General features: G+C 34.2%; 1 long non-coding RNA gene across 1 annotated transcript; it reads left to right on the top strand.

The window, feature by feature from the left end:
- Window positions 1-2,378: 2,378 nt before the first annotated feature.
- Window positions 2,379-9,567, top strand: LOC141399321 (uncharacterized). The gene is made up of 2 exons (XR_012411813.1): window positions 2,379-7,164; window positions 8,770-9,567. It is a non-coding gene; the product is annotated as an uncharacterized lncRNA (long non-coding RNA).
- The last annotated feature ends 12,921 nt before the right edge of the window (window positions 9,568-22,488 follow it).

Here is a 22,488-nt window from a genome sequence, read left to right as displayed (position 1 = left end):
CCAGCTTTAGAATTCTTCGATAGACCCATATTTCAAATGCTTATTTTTTTTATCTGCACTTTTGATGGTCGTAGTTTCTACAGAAAATGAACAGAAAATGAGTTTTCCACTTTCGAAGCACAAAAAACCTTTCGGTCGACATTTTGTTATTTATTTCAAAGACATAAATACAACAAGATAATACATTTTTTTGCTATCATTCTTCAGTGAATGGATTTTGAATTTAACATAATGTTATATTACGATATGGTGATATAACATTTTTTTCTTTTATACATTTTTACGTATTTAACCGAATTTACCGATCCAATTGACATAGAATTATTCTTGAATAGATCCTTGAATTCATCGATTTCGTTTCAGATACCATTACATTAAATGTTCCTCCTTGGTTGCGATTTTGAATTAATTGCAACCTGTTAAGGGTAATGTTTCTATACAAAGTTTCGTAAACATTTTTTTGTTGCATGCATTTTGTCTAGTCTTAGTTGTATTTATGTCTTTGTTTTTTTTATGAATTAAATTTAACTTCCAGCGTACTTATAAAATATATCTTATATAATATACAAAAATATGTTATTGCGTAAAACTTATTGTGATTCATTTTTTTTAAATAAAACATTATATACTTATATATAAATAAATAAAAAAGTGTTTATATTTCTTTAAGCTAAGCAATAGCGACGTCTGTAGTAGTATGGACGAAACTTCCTTAAATCACAAAATCCTTAGTTCCTAATTCGTAACCAAATCCGGATTTCTGGCTCATTTAAAATTTTGTTTCTTACGGTTCCGTCTACATTAACCGTTTAAAATCTCACGTTTAAGACGATTGGGTAAAATAACGACCAGCGTTCAAAACATTTTTAACTGTTTTATCTTTTCTTTGATTACTGTAGAGTTTTAAGTCAGCTAGTTTTGTATGCACAGGAGAGACGATGACTTTTCTCATAATTGAAAAAATTATTGAGAAACAAAAGGACATGTAATTTTTATGATTGTGGTAGGAGACTAATAAACTCTACTAATGGGTCGATCCCGTATTGCGACACGAGTCGTGTCGCGTTGCCATATGCAATTTTTACATTACGTATGGCAATATTCGTCTGCCACCGTCAAATTTTGTCGCCATAATGTTAATTTTGCATTTTTACAAATGAATAAAAACGAGAAATTGAAACGTAAGTAACATTTTCATTTATTTGAAGTGTAGTTATTTAATATTGTATACGTTTTTTAATGTTTCAGTACTTATAATGGTAAAAATTACTACAAAACAGCAATTTGAAATGCTGGTTGAAAAAAAATAAAATGGAAGCCCACTCAAACGTAGCTCGTGGAGTCAGACTTTTTGGCGAAACTAAAGCCACTTTAGAATTTTTAACTCCAGAACTTCGCTGACAATGTGTGTGACCTTTGACAATGTGGGTTGAGCCATCCCGAAGTTAAAATCATTGTCATGGGATTTTGAAAGCAAACTGCAAACGGAGCAAATACCGCAATACACCAATACCTCGCTTTGCGTCGTTGATACTCAAAGTGAAACGACGCAAAGCAAATTAAGATTTTCTATGTCAAGCCATGTAAAGATCGGAGATCGGTAAAAAAGGGATAGGTAAAAAAGGGTAAAAACACTATTTTAATTTGAGGGACATAACAAAACGGACCAATGTCTATAATTTTTGGTGTATAAGTTTCTACATCACTGGGAGCACTAAATGCCAAAATATGGCTAAGTCGGTCTGGCAACCAACCAACTAACCTCCAGCTCACGTCAAGAGAAAGTCTTCATTCAAAAAGTCCTCGTCCCAGGCAGTGCGAAGAAATTTCAACAAAAACCTTCTTGTAAAACAATAAAACAAAATATAAGAATTCCAACTACGAATTATATCATGAATTAAATAAAGAAGTACAATCTGCAATCAGAGCAGCGAAAAATGACAATCTTAACAAACAATGCCAGGAGATCGAAAGATTACAAGAACTTCATGACGATTTTAATCTCCACAAAAAAATTAAGGAAGCAGCGGGAATATATCGTAAATCACTGCCAAAAATTCTATACAACAGCAACAATGGAGCTGTTTTTGATGTTACGGAGAAAAAAGCTATATGGCAGAATTACCTAACCTCTCTTTATACAGATGAAAACAGATCAAACTACGACATAATGGACCCCGAGCCACAAGTAGGAACTCCGATAACTAAACACGAAACTGAAGCTGCTATTAAATCTTTAAAAATGAAGAAAGCATGTGGTCCAGATGAAATCCCATCCGAAATTCTTAAACTGATTGATGGCGATAATATCAACATACTTGTAAGCCTTTTTAATTGCATATATGAAACCGGTAAATATCTACAGGACTGGCTAAAATCTACGTTCATAGCTATTCCTAAAAAAGGACATCCAAAAGCATGCAACGATTATAGACTAATTAGTCTTATGAGCCATACCCTAAAAATTTTTCTCAAGATAATTCATGGCAGGATATATAAAAGATGTGAAAATGTTTTGGGATTCTCTCAATTCGGCTTTAAAGGAGGAATGGGAACACGTGAAGCGCTTTTTTCAATTGAAGTTCTTCTTCAAAAATGTAAAAATGCTCAAAAAGACGTTTATATTTGCTTTATAGACTATGAAAAAGCATTTGATACAGTCAAACACGATAAACTTGTAGAAATCCTTGCATCTATTGGTATCGAAGAAAAGGAAATTCGCTGCATAAAAAGTTTATATTGGCAACAGACAGCACAGGTTTATGTTGAAGGAGAGATGACTGATTTGGGGGCCAAGTCACTAGATGCGCCACAAATAGCCTCTCTAGTGAAAACGTCAACCTCAGGCTTCACGCGCCGGTCCCTGTTTTCACCGATGAGGAAATGACGTCCGAATAAAAGGCGGGATAACCTTTCAACACCAGTCATCTAACAGGAAATGGTCAGATACCAAAAGCGGAGTGAGGAGGCAAGTTTGGAGGCCACCTTCTCAAGAAACACCGATACTTTTAAGGTAGCATCCCTACCACCAGACTAGGCACCATTAGGCCAATCCCCTATTGACGCTGAAACACAAACGATTACAAACCCGAAGAAAAGAAACGCAAAACAAACCGATTTTTTGATGACGAACCCTGCATGCCCACGGATAAGATTCGCAACATGGAACGTAAACTCTCTATTCCAAACAGGAAAACTTGCACAATTAACGGCAGAATGCAATAGGTTAAACATCCCCATAGTCGGAATTAGCGAAATGCGTTGGAATGGAAGCGGTGACTTTACAAGTTCACAAGGAGACCGGCTCCTATACTCCGGACGCAAAGAAGGAGAGCCCCATACACATGGCGTTGGCGTTTTCGTCAGCAGGAAATTGCGCGACTCCGTAATATCTTGGTCAGCTATCTCAGAGCGGATAATTACGATTCAGTTGAATAGCAGCATCGGAAAAATTACCATAGTCCAATGTTATGCCCCGACGGAAGTCTCAGATCTACAAATGAAAGAAAATTTCTACGATGATCTAAGTCGAACTTTACGACACGTCGACAAAAAAGACATACTTATATTGATGGGCGATTTAAATGCACGCATTGGCAATAATAATGTCGGATTCGCGAATATAATGGGAAGGCACAGCCCCGGTGGAAAAAATGCTAATGGAGAATTGTTTCTGGAACTATGTGCAAAATTCGACCTCGCGATAGGCGGATCATTCTTCCCACATAAAACTTGTCACAAAATAACATGGCGCTCACGAAATACACTCATCCCAGTAGAGAGTCAGATAGATCATTTCTGCATTGGCAAAAAGAATTTTAAAATGCTGCAAGACGTGAGAGTGCTACGTAGTGCCGACATCGCCTCAGATCACTTTCTTCTGATAGCTGAACTTAAAATCATCAAGACATACTCGCCAATCCACAGCCAGAGAACCGAAACGCCGCCCTTTTAACACCAACAAAATGCAATCTGAAGATACAAAACGTAATTTTCTGTCCAATTTTTCAAATAAATACCGGCAGATGCCTTCAACACAATCGCCGAATCTCAATATAGAAGCTGAATGGACGAAAATTAAAACCGCATTGTCTGAGACTGCTGTCGAAACAGTGAACCTCCACAGAAAAGATCACAAGGAATGGCTATCCCAAGAATTTTGGAATTTGGTAGAGGAGCGACGTAAAACCAATACAAAATTACTTACGGAAAAAGACCCCCTCCAAAAATTATCATTACAAGTTGAAATATCACAACTTATCAAAAAAGTGAAGAAACAAGCCAGAAACGATAAACGCAGTTTTATAAATTCTATGGCTGTCGAAGCCGAGGCGGCAGCAAGTCGTGGAGACTTAAAAACAGTTTTTAATATAACGAGAAAACTTTCGGGGAAAAAGCTAAATGCAAACATACCTATTAAAGACAAATTCGGAATGATTCTCACGGATACAGACGCACAGCTCAAAAGATGGAAGGAACACTTTGAGGATATCTTAAATCGCACCATCGAACCAGCTACCGATTTAAATATTGACGGAGTACAAAGCCACGCCTACAACCGTCCTACGGAATACTTAAATTCGGGTACCCCCTCAATAAACGAAATAAAATATGCAATAATACTATTAAAAAATGGTAAAGCAGCAGGTATCGACAATCTGCCTGCAGAATTTTACAAATGCGACCCAGAATATTTCGCTGAAATACTCTCACCACTAATAACCAAAATCTGGGAAACTGAAACGATCCCGTCAGAGTGGAAAGAAAGCCTAATAATAAAAATACCAAAGAAAGGGGACCTAAAAAATTGCAGCAACTGGAGAGGCATAGCTCTAACACCATCTATATGCAAAATTTTCAACAGAATAATACTCACCCGCATACTCGATCCACTTGACAAATGCCTTCGCAAAGAACAGGCAGGGTTCAGACCTAACCGTTCCTGTGTGGACCAAATAAATAGTTTGCGATTGATAATCGAACAGTGCAACGAGTTCAATACGCCATTATATTTGACCTTCGTTGATTTTGAAAAGGCCTTCGACGCTCTAAATAGGAAAAAAATCTGGGAGGCACTTGAGAAAAAAAGCGTCCCTACAAAAATAATAAATCTTATAAAAGCACAATATACCAACTCAACAATGAGAGTCTTTCACAACGGCAAAATTAGCGAAGCTTTCAAAACTATCAGCGGAGTTAAACAAGGATGTCTGCTTTCTCCACTCCTTTTCATAACCACGCTAGACGAAATATTGTCATATTCAATAAATCAAAACAAAGGCATACCTTGGAGACTACATCATAACCTCGAAGATTTGGAATATGCCGACGACATCGTGTTGCTTGCTACTACCAAAGAAAATATGCAATCGAAAATCAATCAATTATCTGAGCAAGCAGCAAAATTTGGCCTACACATAAACGCCGAAAAAACGAAATGTATGCATGTTAAATCAAACCAAACCCCTACATTCTTTCTAAACGGGAAACGTATTGAAAATGTAGATAACTTTAGCTATCTTTGCAGCAACATCAACCCGAACGGCGGAGCAATTGTCGACGTCGACATGCGCATCCAAAAAGCCAGAAGCGCATACTGCAGCCTAAAAAATATATGGAACTCTGGGGCATATTCTCCAAAAACCAAATTACACATATATAATGCCTGCGTCAAGTCGGTACTATTGTATGGATCTGAAACCAGGCTAGTGAATGAAAATATTAAGAATAAACTGCAAGTTTTCACCAACAGATGTCTTCGCAACATTCTTAAAATATGGTGGCCAAGAACCATATCAAATGCAGACCTTCTTCAACTGGCTCAACAAGAAGATATAAACACACAAATAAAACGACGTAAATACAACTGGATTGGACACACACTCCGCAAGCCTTTTGACGATGTATGCCACGAAACGTTGAGCTGGAATCCTCAGGGTAATCGCAGCAGAGGACGGCCAAAAACCACCTGGCGAAGAACCATTCTTAATGAAACTGGAAAATCTTTTAATGAGTTAAGATATATTGCTTCGGATAGAGTAAGATGGAGATTCTATGTAAATAGTTTATGTTCCTGATGGAATACGCTAATAAATAATAAATAAATAGAGATGACTGAAGATATTATAATATCTAAAGGTGTTAGGCAAGGATGTATATTGTCACCTTTACTATTCAATGTATACTCCGAAAAAATATTTCAGGAATCATTTAAAGATGTTCAGAAAGGAATATTTGTAAATGGCGCTTTCATCAACAATATAAGATATGCAGACGACACAACAATCTTAGCTGACAGCATGTCAGGTCTTCAATATCTCTTAAATAGGCTGGTAGCACAAAGCGAGTTGTATGGGTTAAAAATCAATATTAAGAAAACAAAATATATGATTGTGAGCAAAGAAAACCGCTGTCCCCCTTTCACACTAACAATAAAAAATACACCAGTAGAGAGAGTATAAAGCTTTAAATATCTCGGTGCAGTGATAAATGACAAGCTGGATAACTCATCCGAAATAAGATGCCGAATTGAAATGGCGAGGGAAGCATTCATCAAGTACAAAAAAATCTTCACCAGCCATGATATAAACATAAAAACCAAGCTGCGATACATGAAAACATATGTATGGTCAGTACTGTTATACGCTGTCGAAGTTTGGACCTTAAAGGCAACAGATATTAAAAAGCTAGAAGCTTTTGAAATGTGGACATACAGAAGAATATTGAAAATTCCATGGACGCAGTTTGTTTCAAACAGTGAGGTACTGCAAAGGCTAAACCAGGAAAAGGAAATAATCCATATAATAAAAAACCGAAAAACAGCTTATCTTGGACATATAATGCGAAACAACAAATATAAGCTACTCCAAAATATAATCCGAACAAAAATTGAAGGAAGACCCACTAGAGGAAGAAAGGAAATGATATGGATTAATAACATACAGGAGTGGACCGTTGGGAATCTTCTCAGCGAAAGCCGAAACAGAGAGTCATTTGCTGAGATAATAAGAAATTTATAAAAACCAAAATGAAATTTATAATGTAACAGATGTAATATGTATGTATATAATTGCATTGATCGCCAAAATTCGAAAAACGAATAGGCACATAAAGAAGAAAAAGAAGAAGTAAAACAATAGCCGCATACATGGTTTAATAAGAAAGGTTAGCCAAAGCTTTATGTCAATTTAAATTTTTTCATTCGAGTATGCCTAAAACTTCAAAACAAACTGTGTATGTGTGTGTGGTGTTTGAATAATATGCCAAACGATTTTAAAAACAATCGAATTCAATGATTTTTAAAATTGTTTTTAGACCATTTGTATGGAAGAAATTGGTGAGATTTGCATTGAAACAATCATTTTATTATATTCACAACTCGATTATGTGGAGAAAACTTAACACTTCATTCATTTTTCGCGTTTTTAATAAAATGCTCAAAAAAATGTTTTGTAAAGAAACCCACTTGTTGCTTTTATTTTGAAGTTTTAGGAATTTAAGAAAAACAAGGGTTCTATAGATTTTTTTCATTTAAATCTACCTCTTTACTTATACCATGGTCGCATAGACCTACGTTTGTTAAGTGTACTTTCTAAAACGTTCAGAATATATAAAAAAGAATTTTGTTCAGCGTATCTTTGATTTCAGTACATTATTTAGAAACCGCCTTATCGTTAACTTGAAAGCAATAGTACACTATTATCATTACAATTTCTAAAATCCATGGTACAGTAGTTTTGACTTAGTTGCCAAAACAAGTTTTGCACGCATTTTGTGGCAGCAAAACGAATTTCGCACTTATCTTTGATATATTTACCTGCCAAAGAATTGGCTCTTCATGTAATATTCAGCTTCAGATTTCTTGATATCGGAAAACTATTTGGAGAGGAATAGTGAAGAAATAAAAACATATAATCAAAAAGCTTATTTTACATCAGGTGAAAGAACCAAAATGGAATTAAATAACAGTTATTATCGTTATATTTGCTTCCACATCTGTCATTCAATTTCTGTTACAAAGGAAGTGATGTTAACTTTTTCTTTGTATTATTGCAACAACCTGCAGGTGACACAATAAATATGCCTTGAACCTGCAGATGTGATATGAGAGATGTCTCCCTTTTCCCTTCTGGGATGTTTGTGAAATAATTAATAATTATTATTAAATTCACATTGGCAGTTTTGTTGAGATGTGTATTATTTTATTGTTGTAAAAGAATTCCAGAATAATCACGGGTTTCGTTGTTTTTAAATTTTTAAAACAACAAGTTTTATTTAAAGTGGGTGTAGTCAACATTGATTTAATTTCGGGAAAGGCAAAGAATACTAGTTTCGTCCAACGCCACTTGGACTCATCAGTTCTCTTAGTTCTTTGTATTGAAACAAAGAACTCTTTTTCCATAATATCATAGGTTGTCTACAAATGATCAACATAAAACAGTTTTCTTCTGTACAAAAACCCTGTGCATGAGTTAGCAACTGTCGCATGACGTGATTTTAGTTTTGGCTGGTAAATACAAATTTCTCTGTGAAAATGCGTTAATTTTTCCAAATATTATTGGTAGTTAAATAAAATTAGCACTTAGATGATTAGCAGTTAAAAGTGTAATTTGCATTGAAAATTTTTGGCAGGAAAATCAAATTCTCACTAAAACGATTGGCAGCAAAATCAAAACTACTGTATAGGGTGTTTTTTAAGCTAGATAGAACTTTAAATTGTAAAAAGTAACACAAAAAATTAAATTTTGATGAAACTTTTATTTATTTCAGTATACTCTGACAAATCATCATGAATAGACTCACGCTTGAACAACGCTACGAAATTATCCAAATTTACTTTGAAAATCAGTCGTCGATTCGCAAATGGCAAATGACCCGTTGTTTTATCGCAAAATTGTGTTCAGCGATGAGGCGCATTTTTGGCTTAACGGGTTTGTTAATAAGCAAAATTGCCGCATATGGAGTGAGACCAATCCACAAGAGACCCTACAGACTCCATTACATCCAGAAAAATGCACCGTATGGTGCGGTTTTCACGCTGGTGGCATCATCGGACCTTATGTCTTCAAAAATGAGGCCGGAGCTCGCGTTACGGTCAATGGAGATCGTTACCGCACCATGATCAATGATTTTTTGTTTGAAAATATGGATGACATTGATCCGGAGGAGATGTGGTTTCAACAGGATGGCGCTACGTGCCATACGGCGAACGCAACCATCGACTTATTGAAATCAAAATTTGGCGATAAGTTGATTTCGAGGACAGGTCCACTGTCAATTGGCCTCCAAGGTCGTGCGATTTGACACCTCTCGATTATTTCCTGTGGGGCTACGTGAAGTCACTGGTTTAAGCTGATAAACCAGCAACAATTGATGCCTTGGAGGCCAGCATTGTTCGTGTTATTCGTGACATACGGCCAGCAGTGCTCGAAAAAGTGGCCAAAAATTGGACGTCCAGAATGCACTTCGTCAAGAACAGCCGCGGTGCCCATATGCCCGAAATCATTTTCAAATGTTAATGTCACGTATTGATCTTTCGAATAAAAAAAATTTTTGATTACAATTTAATTTTTTGTGTTATTTTTTACAATTTCAAGTTCTATCGGGCTTAAAAAAACACCCTGTATTACATGCAGAAACATTTCATACATTTTCATAAACATTCCTATTTAATCTCATCAGTTATCCTCCTAACAATATTCTTTTGTCGGTCCACTCAGTACCAGTGCTTCAATATTTAGTATTATTTAAGAATCGTTGTTGGTTTTGTTCGGCTTTTAGTCAGAAATAAAAAACAAGGTTTTCGTTTTTAATTTTATTTATATTTCTCCAATATTTCGAATGTCATCGACGATCATCATCAGGGATTTTCTTTTAAGGATAAACAAATAACATTTTATTATAAAAATATATAAACAAAAATATTTGTCTAATTACTTGTATAAATAATTGTATAATTACTTTTTCTTTTTCTCCACTTGCTCCCAACAAATTTACAACTGATTAAAGCTTTTTGCGTTTTTCATATATTATCATATTTCATATATTTGGGCACAGTGTTCTGTGTCCATTTATTATATGCAGCATTTCTTGCATGTATCTGCGTCTACCATTGCTTTCTTGAGTTAGAACATCCACATGCTTGAAGTTTGGTGTGTGCCCAGTCTGTGCACAATGGGCCACATAAGCTGTTTTTTGCTCCAAGGGCTTGTTTTTTTATTTTATGATCAGATTTATGACCACTCAATCTCGTCTTTAACTGGTTTTTCGTTGTGCCAATATATACTTTTTGGCAAGCGTTCATCGAGTCACCATTACACTTTATTCTATAGACAACATTAGATTTTTCTTCAACAGGCGTTGTGGATTTTGTCCGACCTTGTCATAGAGATTTTAAGATGTGAACCTTTCTGAAAACCCTGGTATATATATGAACCGTTTGAATATCTTTTGTTCGTTGTGTTCTTTTTTGTTGAGACTTTGGAATCTTGTCTGTTGGATCAATTTATCAATAGTTCTGTATGGAAAATCATTCATTCCCAAGATTTGCCGTTTCTTTTTTATGTTCTGTGGATGAAAAACATTGTCGCTGATGCTTAAGTCTCTTCGTATAAAATTCTTGGCGGTGTATATTTTTATTCTTCTAGAGTGTCTCGACTGTCTAGACTGCCCGATGATGTTGGCTTCTGATACCAATCTAGTAGTAATTTGTTACCTTTTCTGTAAATAATGGAGTCTAAATATGGCAGTTTGTTACTGAATTCACACTCCATTGTGAACCGTATTTATTTGTGGTATGTGTTTAAGTTTTAAGAGTTTTGTCAATATGGTCCCTCTTAACTATACAAAATATATCATCAACATATTTTGTTAATGACCTTGGTTTAATGGTTAATTATTCCATCGTTTCGTCCAGCAGTTTCTCCATTATAATGTCCGCAATGATTGGGGAAATAGGTGAGCCCATTGGCATCCCTTTTAATTGTTCATAGAATTTGTCGTTATGAAGAAAGTATCTCGAATCCTTGATACATAAACTTACAATCTCTATAAAAAGGTTTTGAGGAATGTTCGTGTGATCCTTTATGATGTTCCACTTTTATGGTGTTAATTGCTAGGTTTACTGGAACACTGGGGAATAAGGATACAACATCAAAAGAGATTAACACTTCATCATCAGCAATGTACTGATTATTGACTTTGGTTTAAAGTCGATTGCGTCTTTTATATACTTTGATTCCATCGTTATAACTTTCAAAACTCTTCCTATATATTTAGATAGTGCGTATGGCGGTGAATTGACAAAGGAACACACGCAATGGAGTTCCTTCCTTATGAATTTCTGGAGGTACCGAAGTTCTGTTAATAAGTTAGTTTTTGTCCGTTTCGTTAATTATTTTTAGATCAAATAGTTATGTGATTAATTTGTTGCTTTTTTCCTGCATTCCAGTGGTAGGATCTTTTCTTAGACGCCTATAAGAACATATATCATTGCATGAATCTTTGTTTCGTATTCCGTTTTTAGCATGGCCAATGTCTTCCCGCCTTTATCTGCATTGAGTATATAAATATGTTTATTTTGTTCTAAGAAGGTTGCCGTTTGACCCACTGTTTCCAAAATAAAACGATCTCTTTGTTCCTCACCGGCTTTGTTTGTTAATAAATATTTTGTTCTGAAAAAAGACAACTTGGGGTTAGTTTTTGATGGGAACAATATCTCTTGTGCCAGACACTGAAAATAACACATGAAAATATTTTAGCTTTTAGGAGAGAGCGGCGGTGGGGGAGCTCTCTTTCTCCCTTCTTACCCATAAGCTCAAAACATTTTCGTCAAAATGTTCATAGTCTGGCACAAGACAAAATGATCCATGAAAATATTGCCATTTTCCGCAAAAATGTAGCCTTTAGCCAGAACAAAATATTTATTAAGTTGTATTTTTTTGGCATTTTATTTTGAGTTGCTTTTTCAGCACACTCAATTGGAACATACTCGGTGAGAGCATTCCTTCGTCTATCTTTTCATTAGCCTATGGTTTTGCGCACATCTCTTTATCGGCAAATATTAGGCCTGTTCGATAACTTCGCAAGTAAAAAGTATTTGCAAGTTCTTGCAACTACTTGCAATCACTTCTCATATCTCTTTTACAGAACAAGTTTGTTATCGAACAGCATTTTGTAAAAGTTTGTACAAACTTTTGAGTTATCGTACAGACCTATTTCCTTTAATTGAAAATGGATTTCAATGCGTTCCTTACAATTTTTAAAAGACTCCACTTTTGGGTCGAATGGCTCGAAGCTTGAAATCACATTTACGTTTGTTGTTGGTACTGCACTTTGACACACACCGACAGCAGAAGGGGGCCCTTTCAGCAGCCTTGATTTATTGTAACCTTATTGTAACCATGGTTTGAAAACAATAACATATGTTCGGCGCTCAACATTTAAGAAATGTAAAAATATTATATAATTCCTCCCCGAACATTATTACATACTTTTTATTATAAAATGCGAAACAAATAAATATGCCATATGCCTCACCTTTCTCTCCAAAAAAACTGATAATTGCCGCAGGAAAATTGCCTAATGCTTGGTTAAGTTTTTCGAAATCCACTCAATTTCAACTGTCAATTCCATTGCTTAAACGTCAAATGAAATCGAATGGATTTCAGATGAGTTTTCATTTGACGTATACGCAAAGGAATTGACAGTTGAAATCGAGTGGATTTCGTAAATGTAAACCAAGCACAAGTCGATGTTTAGACGTTCAAAGTTAATGTGAAAGAAAATAGAGTTTATGGGCGAGGGAGTAGAGAGGAATAAGTGGGGGTACACACACCCCTGTACTCGCCAATTCTGTTTAGTTTCTTTATTCTTTGCAGTTTTTTTTTTTGCATTTTATTTCATATTATTTTCTCCGCTGGCAAATAAACAACAACGCATACATTTGAATTGAAAACTTTTGTGATAAAAAATAAATTTAACAAAAAACTATCTGTAAAAATTAATAATAAACATATACACAAGGTACATTTACTAGGCGTTTACACCAGACAGTTTGTCTTCAAATACAACTCTGATTTACTAACACATACATACATTTGTCGGCTGTCTCCCAGCTGTCTATCAGTTTTTCACAGACAGCAGGGTTAACAAATTTTTGTGAAAAAGAAGTGAGATGACAATTTAAATGTGTTGAAAACAAAAGAATATGTACATAAACAAAATATGTGAACGGAAAACAAAAGGAAATCTATGATTTTCATTCATAATTTTACAACTGTTTTTGCAGTTGTCTGGACGCCTACGTCACACAGGCAAGTTTTGGGTTTTTGACAATCAATACATGAACTCAACTGTCCTGTCATTTGTAAACGCAGGGTTATAGAAGGTAGAAGTGACAATCAGCTGTATTCATGGTTTAATAATAAAGGTTAGCCAAAGCTTTATGTCAATTTAAATTTTTTCATTCGAGTATGCCTAAAACTTCAAAACAATATAAACAAACTGTGTATGTGAGTGTGGTGTTTGAATAATGTGCCAAACAATTTTAAAAACAATCGAATTCAATGATTTTTGAAATTGTTTTTTAGACCATTTGTATGGAAGCAATTAGTGAGATATGCAATGAAACAATCAGTTTATCATATTCACAACTCGATTATGTGGAGAAAACTTAACTCTTCATTCATTTTTCGCGTTTTTTTATAAAATGCTCAAAAATGCATTGTAAACAAACCGACTTGTTGCTTTTATTTTGAAGTTTTAGGAATTCAAGAAAAACAAGGGTTCTATAGATTTTTTTCATTTATATCTACCTCTTCGACATTCGTCAACAACATCAGATATGCAGATGATACCACGTTAATTGCAAGTAGCCTGTCAGAATTACAATTCCTTCTGACTCGTCTAAATATCTGTAGCGAAAAGTATGGGTTAAAGATCAACATCCCAAAAACTAAATATATGATTATATCCAAATCCAGAAACGAAGAAACAACCGAATTACAAATAAATAATGTACATATAGATAGAGTACAGACTTTTAAATATCTCGGCGTCAAAATAAATGAAAACTGGGATAACACAAAAGAAATACGATGCAGAATAGAAATGGCGAGAGGTGCATTTTTCAAATACAAAAATGTCTTATGCAGTCATGACATAAACATGGAAACAAAAATTCGATTTGTTAAAACTTATGTCTGGTCGGTCTGAGGCGTACAGCAACCTCAGAAGTATGGACGCTAAAAGCCGTTGACATAAAGAAACTAGAATCTTTTGAAACGTGGATTTATCGACGTATCCTAAAAATCCCATGGACACATTTGATACCCAATTCAGTAGTTCTGACAAGGGTTAATCGAGAACGTGAACTAATTACAACAATAAAAAGAAGAAAAGTGTCATATCTTGGACATATAATGAGGAACCGAAAATACAAGCTGCTCCAAACCATAATCGGTGGAACGATAGAAGGGAAGCCATCCAGAGGACGGAAAGAAACATCATGGATTGACAATATTCTGAAATGGACCGGCATTGAAAATTTCTCATTCCTACTGAGTGAAGCCAGAAATAGAGAAGCTTTTATGGAGATCACGAATAATATATGAATATACCTTAAAATTTGTAACAAATAATGATATATAATTGTATTGGTCGCTTATATTCGGAGATCGAATATGCAAATAAAGAAGAAGAAGCATTATCGCCTTAGTATTGCCTTTGAATGATCAAACGAGAAAATGAGTGTGAAGAAGAATCAGAAATTTGACACAAACAATTGCTCTGTTCCAGAACCTGCAAGAAGCTACTATTTTTTACTACGATAACATTTGGTCTGTTCCTTTACTTCTGAAAATGGTAAAACCGGCAAAAGTAGCAAAAGTTGTAAACTGGTCCCATATGAATTGTATGGTGTCTGAAGTAAAAAGTGGTAAAACGTAAAGGAACAGAGCTATTTTTTCCTTTATGTTATCGGAAAAAAATTAGTAGATTCTTGCAGTACTGGAACAGACCAATTATTTGCGTGTCTAAACTGCAAGGAAATTTTAATAGAAATTGAGAAGAAAATTTGCCATTCCATTTGAACGTCTAAACACGGACTAATTTAAATATGGGCGTAGATATGTATCATAAATAAACGCGATAGAGCATTTGTATGATGAATCGTAGGAAGCATATGGCCTGTTCCCGTACTTTATAAAGTCGTAAAAGTTGTAAAAGTCGTAAACGATTTTCATATAAATTTTGTATACGGGAACGCAAAATGTGTAAAAGTGGTAAAAATTGTAAAAACTTTTTAGTTCTGGAACAGAGCTAAAGACTAATGAAAACATAGACGAAGGAATACGAAATTTTGCGCCGTCAAGCTACTCAAACAAGAAAACTCAAAAAAGTTCGAAGACGATTTTTGGGGAAAATGACAATATTTTTGTCTGAGGATATTGTTCCCATCAAAAACTAACCCCAAGTTGCATTTTGCCAGAACAAAATATTTATAAACTTGTATTTTTTGGCATTTTATTTTGAGTTGCGTTTTTAGCATACTCAATTCGAACATACTCGGTGAGAGCATTCCGTCGACTATCTTTTCATTAGTCTATGATTCCGTCGTCTATCTTTTCATTAGTCTATGGTAGGAACAAGCAAAGGCTACTGCTCATCTTGTTCAAATATGATGGACGTACATATACAAATATTTGGTCTGTTGCAGAACTGCATGAATCTACTTATTTTTACTATTTTTCGATATTATAAAGTTTTTTGTTGTATTTTTGGTTAAGCTTTTAGACCTCTGATATTTAAGTAAATAAAATTAAGATTTTGTTGTTTTTTTTTTATTCTCGACGTTTCGCCGTTGTTTTGGCGACTTCGTCTGGGAATTCGTGGTTTATTTTTATATGTGTTTTACATTTAAATTAATAAATATAAAAACGCCTTGAACTGATAATCTCCCACAGTTTATTTGATAGCAATCCCATAGCGCAAACTGGCGTTGTCGGTATCTGTAAGCTGCAAGAAATTTCATCGGCGCGGAATACCAGTCCTCGTCCTCGATCAACAACCATCGACTTTGTAGACTTTTAATTTGATTTTGGTTCATCTTATTGTACAGTAGAAATATCTACAAAACGGTTGTTAAAAATATCGATATGTATAATATTCTCCACACCACCTATCGATAACTATGAACATTTTGTAGAGTTGTCATTCCTCTCTCTCGTATTCATGTAATTCTCCTGTTGACTTGTTGCGCTTTGTTATTCTTCAAGTAGCCGTTGAACAGTGCGTTTGTTTGCCTAGCAGACTGTGATTTTGTGGTTGAAGGATTTTTTGATTGTTTTTCTGAAAATACAATTGTGAACATAATTTAATGTAATTTTATTAAATTAAAATAAATAAAAATTGTAATTTAGTGTATTAAAGGTGATTCGGTGGTAAGTATTGTTTGTCTTATTTTTTGTATTGTTTTTGTAGTATGTTTGTATTCTTCATAGTTTACCGTTGTTTTATGTTTTTATTAGTGTTGGTTGTCGATTGTGTTTGCGAGTTGTTGTTTGTTGTGTTGTTGGAATGTTTCAAAACATTGTTGTACATAATGTACAACAGAATTTGGTGGACGTAACGGTATATAATATACACTGAGTCTCAAAAAAACTTTACACCCCTCAACAATTTTCATATAAATATAGATTTAACTTTTAAACGTATTTAGTGTTGATTTAAATTCCAGAAAATATTATGCACTTCAAACAATTCATTAGGGAATAAATGAAGTTTTCACAAAAAAACGTAAATTTGACAAACGTAAGAAATGTAGTATTTCTTTAACAAAATAAAAGCGGGGCTTGCTTTGTTATAAAATAGGCCTCTATTTCTGTAAGTATGAATTTTAAGTCTAAAGACTTCAATGAGTGATCCTAGATCAAGCATGATCACACTTGGCACTGCGGTGCCGATGATTTTCGGCAATTTACACGCACACGACCCGAATGCACAGAAGGATCGTACAAAAGAAAACAAATGTTTTGATTTGTTATTGTTTTATAGCTTGCGTGAATACAAACTTACTAACACACTGTTATATGTTGCCAGTATTTTGAATACATTCACATTTTCTCCGTTCTCTTTTTGGTCATGCCTGTCCTAGATCAATGCCGTTCTTTGGTGTTGTTGAAGTTGTTCGGTAATTCACACACACACGACCCGAACGCAATGAAAGAGCACACAAAATAGATCAAATGTTTTGATTTGTTTTTGTTTTCACTGTCAAAAGTTGCCAATATTGAGAATTTTGTTTTCCCTCTTCTTGTTCGGCAGTGTCCTAGATACATAGGAGTCAAATTAGAAACATTTTATTCATAAATATGGGCGAACGTTTCGGATCCCTGCCCGCATGTTAAGGCCTCGCTACATAAAATGCCTCGCCGCATGGCTTTCTTGCCTTCTTGCTTCATTTATAGAATATTTTTATGTATCAGAAATCGAGCAAATAAAATATTCTTTTATTTTTATAATGTCAGAAATGAAACAAGGCAAGAAATCCAGACGGCGAGGCTTCTTATTTACCCAGGCCTTAACTTACCCCATTGGTATTAGCCCCAATTGTATACACTAGGGTCTTCAATATCGCGTCAATATGAGTGGAAGATATTGTTCTTATATTCCTGAACCCATAAAGTCATTTATCCGAACCCCATTACTTCATAATGGTTTAGTATATTCACCTTACATCCCCACCATTGAAAGCTTCTCGAAATTGCTGGTAACTACAGTCAACCAAAAAAGTTCTAATTCATATCCCTAATAAACAAAATTAAATACAACAAAAGCTTATTGCATAATACAAATAACGGTAAATTCTATTAAAATTAAAAAAAAAATAATACACCCCAAGGGATATTTATACACTGCACCCCGGTTATTTACCTCTCTGCTTAACTGCATTTCCCGTTTAATTGTCTCACAATCTGAATCCCCGAAGTTTTTTCATATAAATGAGTTCAAACTTTTACGGTTAACTACTTTTCTATAAGTACCCAATTCGGATATTTGCCCGTCAAATATTTCCCCAAAAAGAACATTTAACAATGTTTCTCTCGGTTTATTACCCCCACCGGCCTATTTATGAGAAAATTAATTTCGACGACTACGTGAATTGTTATGAAGATGTCCAGTGTTATGTTATGGTGTTATGCTCACCGATGACTAAATTTCTTATTGATTCAATAATATAACGTATATATTTTTAGACTTTTTTTGGTGATTATGTTCTAATTGTTGTCATTTCTTGTAAGGCTGAGATGAGATTTTTGTAACTACCCACATGAGGTAGTTATGCGGGATTTTCGTAACTGCCTTTCTCGCATAACTGCCTCAATTGTTTGGAATTGTATGAAAGGTAGTTAACCGGGGTGAAGTGTATAAGGTATATGCATGAATTAAAGACTTACTTCTATTTCATAGAATTTCGAAATATTGGAGACAATAAATAAATAAACCAAATTTATAGACCTCAAGCTCGAATAAACTTTATTTATCAACCAAATAAAAAGGTCGAAGAAAACACAAACATAACTACAACTAACAAATTTACAAAAACAACATTGTTGTTATAGAAAATTTAATGTCAAAGAAAATATTGAATAATGGGGTCGTTCTATTTTTCTCAGGAAAAACATACAGTGAGTGTCAAAAATATTCGGTTTTCGATTTCACCAATAATAACACCTCAGTATTTTAGAACCCCTTACCCAATATTCAAAAAACCAAATACTTAAAAAATGTTGGTCCTGTGGCAATTAAAAAATTTATGTAACATGGATCCATGGCAACCCTATAAGCGAGAATAACAAAGAACACGTTGTTAACCCTGTTTTTTATGCGTCAAAAATATTCGGTTTTTGTAACTTTTGTTAAATATTTTGGCAAAAAACCGATCAATATCGAAATTTTCCTGCAATATGAGTATAAATTTCAATAATTGCGAACAGAATCTTTGTTCCTGTGTGCAAAAATATTATATTTCATAGCAAATTATTAAAATTTAGAGCTAAGGAAAAACGCTATCCTAGAAAAGAGAAAACTGTTTATATTTCTTTATAAAAATGACACAAATAATGGGAATTTTTTGCTTTTTTTTAATATTTAGTCGAATATGGTTCATATAATGTCCAAAAGTCACGAAAATACAGAAATAAAGCCTTTCATGGCCTTGTAACGCATCACACACCATCGGCTTATTTACATAACCAAAAATCTAGTTCAAATTTCGCCTTGATGTACCTTCAAAACTTGATGTACATCAGAAATTTAGTGAAATGGAGTTAGTTTTGAATGTCTAAGCATGAAAATCAGTATACCATTATGTTTCCGGCCTTTCTGTGTACTCCAACACAAAAAGTGCAAAGAAGCTTCTAGGAGACATGTATTTATCAATAACTTATAATGTGTTACAAGGCCATGAAAGGCATTATCCTTACGATTTTTTTGGAACGTAAGTGCATATTTTCTATCTTCTGAAAGTCAGCTGTGACCAATTTCAAGAAAATTATGGAAGGTTTAGCCGTAATTTTTCAAGAGATTCCTCTATCTTCGCTCCCAGTCCTTGATTTTGGCTGGCTTTTGTGTCTGACGAAATCTATTATTTCTATATTTTCATGACTTTTGCACATAATTTCAAGTATATTCTACTAAATATTCAAAATAATCAAAATTTCCTTTTATTTCTGCTGTTTTTATTATGAAATATAACCAGTTTTCTCTTTTCTAGGATAGCGTTTTTCCTTATCCGTAACATTTAATAATTTGCCATAAAATATAATATTTTTGCACACAGGAACAAAGATTCTGTTCACAATTATTAAAATGTAGATAATAATATTGCAGAAAAAATCTGATATTGATCGGTTTTTTGCCAAAATATTTAATAAAAGTTTGTTATTCTCGCTTATAGGGTTGTTACGTAAATTTTTTGATTGCTGCAGGACCAACATTTGTTTAAGTATTTGGTTTTTTGGATATTGGGTATGGCCTTCTAATGCCGGCCATACACTATGGGCATGCAGGACAGCTACCGATGAACCCATGTGTACGTGTGTGATTGAATGGTGTGTGGCATTCCTTCAATCCATATTCCAAAAATAATGAATTTTCCTCCAAAACTCGATTTAGGGTTGAAGTTTTCCAATTTTTTTAATTCCCTCACAAATAATATTTGTTGTTTTTAAAATTGTTTGTTGGTAACTTGGGAAAATAAACAAAATTCATCGGATTGAAAGGGGTTTATTTACAAAATCAAAACTATTTTGATTTCAATCCTGCTTAAAATACTCACACATACATTGACAAAAACTTCAAAATTTACCAATACTATTACAAATGCTGTCGTGCATGCCCACAGTGTATGGGCCGCATAAAATACTGATGTATTATTATTGGTGAAACTGAAAACCGAATATTTTTCACACTCACCGTACACTGGAACAAATTTATGGATACAAATTGTACATTTTATTGCTTTAGCGAAGATATGTGGTTGTCCATAATATCTTTCAGTCGAAATACGAAGATATTTGTGGGTTAATTGCCTTTATTTAAGGTTAGACTTCACTGATAGCTCGTTAAAACGGACCCTTGCCGATTTCTTTGAGTTTTTCGGTGTAATGCTTTAAAAAACACTGTAGAGCTGAAGATTTTGAGACTTAGTTCCCACAAATCCGACCAAAAGGTCAAAAACAAATTGCCAGAACAAAAAACAGCACTTACAGCACACTGCGCTTAAACTGGTCATACACTAAATTTTAAAGAAGTGGAAATTTTGACGCAAGAAAGCAACTACCAAAGAAGATATATGCTTGAAATGCTCCATTTTATTAATGTACCGACGGAAAAACGGATGAATTTTAAAACGGTCACAGAAAAGTGAGCGCAAATTTATAGAAATGTCATAGAAAAACATAAATATGGGAAACCCCTTTAGAAGCCAGTTGTTAAGAAAGAAGGTTGGAGTGGTCATCTATTGACTTGTAACAATGTAATTATTGGTGCCCGGACATAACTCCCGCTGCGCTTTGCGGACATAACTCCCAAAATTCTTTGGGAGTTATGTCCGTGAAGCAAAGCGGACATATCACCAAACGATTTTTTCTTAATTTATAAATTATTTCTTTGCTTATTTTGAAATTTATAGTTATACGTTCTTTTAAATTTTAGAGTAGAAGTTAGAATGTAAGCGGAATTATACATTTGAGAAGGCCTAAGTGCCAACCAATACCGAAGTATCCACAAACTCCTCCCGATTTCATAAAAATATTTAAAAACGAAATTATGTAAGTAGCAGTTAGGAGAAGTTTTAAATTGTAAAAATATCAGTTAAGAAAATCGCGCTATTTTTACAAAATTTTTTATTTTCTTAAATTGTGAAAATATTTTTGTAAAAATTGCTCGATTTTTTTCAATAATATTTTCGCCTTCGGCACTTTTCGTTTTTCAGAAATCATTTGAATATTTTTACAAAAACTTTATCTTCTTAAATTGTGAAAATATTTTTGTAAAAAATCGCGCGATTTTCTTTTTCAGAAAGTATTTGCGAATTTTAACAAAAACGTTTTCCTGTAGGTAGCATTTTTCGTTTAAAATGTGTTTGAAGTCAAATTTTGAATATAGTTCGATTTGAGATGGCTTCTACTTATTTTGTACTTAATTTTCTTAAAAATTGTAAATCAATTATAAATTTTTTATGAAATGAAAAATGCATATGAACTTAAAGTTAATTTTTAATTTTTTACTTATAAATAAAAGAAAAACAAGTAAGAAAGTATCAGTCAGCTGAGCCGACAGAGATATACCCTCAGCCTGTGCAAATTGAAACACTTTTTTCACAAAAAACTTATGTATTTAGGGGGTTTCAAAATTTTGGTCGTATGAACCGACAAAAATGTTGATTAGGATTAAAGTTCAAAAATTTTGAGGAAAAGGTACTTAAAGGAATGGACCGACATAGACCATGGGGATGCCATAGGGTGTTTTTACACCCTAAGGGCTGTTTTCTCAAGAAGTATGGACTTGCCCCTGAAACAACTTTTACCATCGTGATTGAGGCAGCGAATGTAAGTTGCTTCAACAAAAATCAAAGTGATTGAATAGCAGGACTTAAAGTGAACTTATCAAAAATCTTGTGTGGGAGGTACGGGATGGAATGGCCAATATAGTCCATATTCGAACCTGATCTTTAACTGGTAGACATTATGAGAATGTGTAAAGTATGGACCAAATCGGTCACTCCCATCAAGAGTTATCGTGCGCACAATTTTTCCGAATATTTTTGAACTTTTGTGGGGTAGGTACCTGAAGGAGTGGACCGATATGGCTTATCTACGAACTTAAACTAAGTTTGGAAACAATATTACGAAGGCCAAATTTTGGCCGGCAATGGCATTCCGTTCGAGAATTATCTTGCGCTTCCACCCATACAAATGGTGTCAT

Source organism: Musca autumnalis, unplaced genomic scaffold, assembly GCF_047663935.1.
Source record: "Musca autumnalis isolate F117 unplaced genomic scaffold, ASM4766393v1 scaffold_3, whole genome shotgun sequence".
Taxonomy (NCBI): domain Eukaryota; kingdom Metazoa; phylum Arthropoda; class Insecta; order Diptera; family Muscidae; genus Musca; species Musca autumnalis.
Note: the sequence above shows the minus strand (reverse complement) of the source record. Positions and strands in the feature narration are given on the sequence as shown.